Source organism: Triticum aestivum, chromosome 6D (assembly GCF_018294505.1).
Source record: "Triticum aestivum cultivar Chinese Spring chromosome 6D, IWGSC CS RefSeq v2.1, whole genome shotgun sequence".
NCBI lineage: Eukaryota > Viridiplantae > Streptophyta > Magnoliopsida > Poales > Poaceae > Triticum > Triticum aestivum.
The window spans coordinates 269,658,103-269,663,801 of record NC_057811.1 but is presented as its reverse complement, the minus strand read 5'-3'; positions in this window follow the sequence as shown (position 1 = coordinate 269,663,801).

Genomic DNA, 5,699 nt, shown 5'->3' with positions numbered 1-5,699 from the left:
CTGATCCTGGAGGGGATTACGCCAGCTCTCTGGCACTGCCGATCCCAAGGAGGATCCTGCCACCCCGTTGTCACATTGTGGGCACACAAAATGAAGACTTATTTGAGCGATTTCTTCATTGTTTTCACCAAATTTTCGCCTGCTGCTTCCGTATCTGATCCTGCAGCACCAGAAGACTCATTTCCACGGTTAGAAGCATTAGTCATATGATCAATACAATTGCCATCCCCTTATTGAAAATCGGTTAAATGAGAGGGTAATAGGAGTATTTCTTTGCGAATCAAGGCACCGACATTAGGATGTAGATGATCAAAGGGGAAAACAGTTCTATCAGAGATGACATCACGAGATATGTATACACGACCAGTGGGTACATCGAGACATTTAACTCCTTTGTTCTTAGCAATATAGCCAAGAAAAATGCACTATTTGGAGTGGAACATGAGCTTGCGGTTGTTGTAAGGGCGTAAGTTCGGCCAAGAAGCGCAACCGAAGAAACGAATAGAGGTGTAACCTGGCCGTGTATTCAAAAGTCTATGCATCGGTGTATCATTTTGAATGACACGACTGGGAAGCATGTTAATGAGATGGACCGCGATAAGGAAGGCCCCATCCCAAAATTTGAGATGCATGGAGGCACTCGCAAGTAAAGCTAGGCCCCCCTCAACAATGTTCCTATGTTTGCGTTCTGCGGAGCCGTTTTGTTGGTGTGCATGGGGACATGACACATGATGTGAAACACCCATACTTTGGAAAAACGAGTCTAGTTTCTCATACTCGCCACCCCAATCAGATTGGACAGTTAGAATTTTGCTATCAAATTGACATTCAACAAGTGCTTGAAAATGTTGGAAAACTTGGAAAATGTCAGACCGTTTTTAAGAAGGTAGATCGAAGTATACTTACTAAAGTCATCTATGAAACTAACATAGTAAGTATGACGTCCACCAGAAACAGGGGCAGGAGCCCACACATCAGGAAAAATAAGTTGCAGAGGTCTAGTAGAAACACTAGTAGAAATAGAATATGGAAATTGATGAGATTTTGCTTTCTTACAAGAATCACATATAGTTTCAAGACTACACTCACCAACACATGAAAGCTAATTATTTCTAAGCACTTCTTGAACAATGATAAAAGAAGGATGTCCTAATCTTGCATGCCACCGCTCGACAGAGAGTTTAATGACACCACAAACTTGTTTATTGAATCTTCTAAATTTGGGAATCAACGGATAGAGCCCATGCACGAATCTACCTCGGTAGAGAACTTTCCTCGTGACCTGATCTCTGATAAAAAAGAAATAAGGGTGAAACTCCAAAAACACCTTGCTATCAATAAAAATATGATGAATGGAAAGGAGATTTTTTTTCTGGAACATGCAAGATATTTCTAAGATGAATGTTGTTATTTGGGGTTTTGACAATTGCATGACAATATGATCAATCTTCATACCTTCACCATTTGTGTTGTGGATCTGATCATGGACATGATACTTGCTCATCGTCACCTTCTCTAGTTCGTTGGTGATGTGGTTTGTGGCTCCGGAGTCAACATACCAGTTGGTATCAACTCCATACGATGCATCTGCAGCTATTGCAACCTTCCTTTTGGAGTTGTTCTCTACATAGCGCCAATCACAATCCTTGGCTATATGGTTATTTTTCTTGCAAATTTGACACTTGTTCTCATACTCCTCATACCCTTGGAAGGGGCGCCTCCTATTGTTGTAGTAGTAGGGGCGCCTGTTGTTGCCGCCGACGTTCTGGTAGTGGTCGCCGCCACCACCGTCGTCGTTCTGGTAGTGGCCGCCGCCACCACCACTGATGTTGTTGTAGGAGTTGTAGTGGCCACCACCGCCACCATTATTGAAGTTATTGTAGTAGCCGCTGCTGCCGCCACCATTATTGTTGTGGCCGCCACCACCACCACCGCCGTTGTTTCCACGAGATCCGCCGCCGCTACCGCTTCTGTTGGAGTTGTTGCGGTAGCGACTGGAGTTGTTGTTGCCGTCGCCTCGAGATGAAGCATTGGCGGATGATTTGAAGGCACCTGCCCTTGTCCCGTGGAACATCTCAATGCGCTGGTCGAAGTTTGCGACCATGCCAAAGAGATAGTCCACCGAGAGGGATTCAGTGCGTACATCCAGCGCTGAAATCAGGGGCTAGTAGTCCATATCGAGCCCTGCAATAATAAAGGAAAGAAGATCTCGTTATGTTATGGGTTTCCCCACGACAGCTAGTTCATCCGAGAGGGCTCTCATCTGACCGAATAATGTGGTGGCACTCTGGGAACCTTTCTGTGCATTGGAGAGGGCTATGCGGCAGTTGTTTGGACGCGAGAGGGATTGCGCAGCGAACATGTTTGCTAGGGCGATCTATATGGCGCGAGAGGTTTATAAAGATGCGACTTGGACTAGTGCCTCCTTCGATAGGTTTCTAAGAAGGAAAGCTACGGTCTGCTGGTCCTAAACCAGCCATGGGTTATAGGCAGGATTGGGAACGGTGGATTCCTTTCCTTCTGAGTTTTTGGTGATGATGGTCTTGGTTGGCTCGCATATGGTTTCGTCTATATACCCATATAGTCCGGCACCCATTTTCTGGGAGTGGGCTTGGGCTTTCCATAGTATGTAATTGGTTCTTATGAGAGGCTCGGATGTGGTGGCGGTCGGGCCGATGGATGGGACGTGGTTGGAGGTGGACATGGCTTGGTTTGGTGAAGAAGATGATCGGGGGTTGCAGCGAGAGGAAGATGATCGGGGCTTGCAAGATGTGGCGGAAGAGGGAGGCTCTGATTACCATGTGAAAATAGGTTGAAGTGTCTCTACTCCCATACAAGGAGCCGCGTGATCTTATATTGATTGTGGAGAGACCCATCTCTTAGTAGGTTACATGATACGGTAGTTGGACTACCACAGAGATTTTACAGGGAGGTTTAAAGGGATAGAGAGAGATAGAGATAAACTCTAACTAAACTACCCTACAGAAGTCTTGGCGCACAAGGCCACTGATAACCCACAAGTATAGGGGATTGCAACAGTTTTCGAGTGTAGAGTATTCAACCCAAATTTATAGATTCGACACAAGGGGAGCCAAAGAAGATTTTCAGGTATTAGGAGCTGAGTTGTCAATTCAACCACACATGGAGATTAATTATCTGCAGCAATGTGATCAGTAGCAAAGTAATATGATACTTTTGATAATAGTAGCAGCAGCAATCATAACGGTAACAGTGATAGCAGTAGTTTTGTAGCAAGTGCAACAGTAACAATAGCAGTAGTAACTTAGCAAGAACAATATAAGATAAATTCGTAGGCATTGGATCAGTAATTTGTTGGATGATATTCATCATGTGACAGTCATAACCTAGGGCGATACAACACTAGCTCCAGTTCATAAATATAATGTAGGCATGTATTCCGTAAATAGTCAAACGTGCTTATGGAAAGAACTTGCATGACATCTTTTGTCCTACCCTCCCATGGCAACGGGGTTCAATTGGAAACTAAGTGATATTAAGGCCTCCTTTTAATAGAGAACCGGAACAAAGCATTAACACACGGTGAATACATGAACTCCTGAAACTACGGTAATCACCGGGAGTGGTCCCGACTATTGTCACTCCGGGGTTGTCGGATCATAACACGTAGTACGTGACTATAACTTGCAAGATCAGATCTATAACATGGATATAATGGTGATAACATAAATGATTCAGATCTGAAATCATGGCACCCGGGCCCAAAGTGACAAGCATTAAGCATGGCAAAGTCATAGCAACATCAATCTCAGAACATAGCGGATACTAGGGATCAAGGCCTAACAAAACTAACTAGATGACATGATGAATCTCATCCAACTCCTCACCGACCAGCGAGCCTACGAAGGAATTACTCACTCCCGGTGGGGAGCATCATGGAATTGGCGATGGAGAAGGGTTGCCGATGACGAAGAACGAAGATTCCCCTCTCCGGAACCCCAAACGGGCTCCAGGTCTGGCCTCCCGATGAAGAACAGGAGGTGACGGCGGCTCTGTCTCGTGGATCGCGATAATTCTTTCTCCTTGATTTTTCTGGAAAAATAGGATTTTATAGCGTCAGATTTAGGGTCTGCGTGGCTTATGCAGCTTGAAGCTACATCGATATTTCCCCAAAGAGGAAGGGATGTTGGAGAACAGCGGCAGTAGGTATTTCCCTTAGTTATGAGACCAAGGTTATCAAACCGGTAGGAGAACCAAGCAACACAACGTAAACAACCCCTGCACACAAATAACAAATACTCGCAACCCGACGTGTAAAAGGGGTTGTCAATCCCTTTTGGGTAGCGACGCCTCAAGACAGGCAAACAGACGTGAATAAATTTGTAGTAGATTGGTAGATCGAACGCCAAATAAAATAAATAAGAATAAATTGCAGCAAGGTATTTTTGTATTTTTGGTTTTATATATCTGAAAATAAAAGCAAAGGACAATAGATCGCAAGGGCAAATAATATGAGAAAGAGACCCGGGGGCCGTAGGTTTCACTAGTGGCTTCTCTCGAGAAAAATAGCAAATGATGGGTGAACAAATTACTGTTGGGCGATTGATAGAACTTAAAATAATCATGACGATATCCAGGCAATGATCATTACATAGGCATCACGTCCAAGATTAGTAGACCGACTCCTGCCTGCATCTACTACTATTACTCCACACATCGACTACTATCTAGCATGCATCTAGTGTATTAAGTTCATGGAGAAACGGAGTAATGCAATAAGAACGATGACATGATCTAGACAAGATCTATCTATGTAGAGATAGACCCCATCGTTTTATCCTTAGTAGCAACGATACATACGTGTCGGTTCCCCTTATTTCACTGGGATCAAGCACCATAAGATCGAACCCACTACAAAGCACCTCTTCCCATTGCAAGATAAATAGATCAAGTTGGCAAAACAAAACCCAAATATCGGAGAAGAAATACGAGGCTATAAGCAATCATGCATATAAGAGATCAAAGAAACTCAAATAACTTTCATGGATATAAAAAGATAGATCTGATCATAAACTCAAAGTTCATCCGATCCCGACAAACACACCGCAAAAAGAGTTACATCATATGGATCTCCAAGAGACCATTGTATTGATAATCAAAAGAGAGAGAGGAAGCCATCTAGCTACTAACTACAGACCCGAAGGTCTACAAAGAACTACTCACGCATCATCGGAGAGGCACCAATGGAAGTGGTGAACCCCTCTGTGATGGTGTCTAGATTGGATCTGGTGGTTCTGGACTCTGCGGCGGCTGGAATTGATTTTCGTCGACTCCCCTAGGGTTTCTGGCATATTGGGGTATTTATAGAGCAAAGAGGCGGTCCGGGGGCACACGAGGTGGGAACAACCCACCAAGGCGGGCCTGGGCCTCCAGGCGCGCCCTGGTGGGTTGTGATTGCTACCTCTTGAGCACTGCGTTGGTTTTCCCTTGAAGAGGAAAGGGTGATGTAGCAAAGTAGCGTAAGTATTTCCCTCAGTTTTTGAGAACCAAGGTATCAATCCAGTAGGAGGCCACGCTCAAGTCCCTTGCACCTACACAAACAAATAAGAACCTTGCAACCAACGCCATAAAGGGGTTGTCAATCCCTTCACGGCCACTTGCAAAAGTGAGATCTGATAGAGAAGATAAGATAATATTTTTGGTATTTTTACGATAAAGAT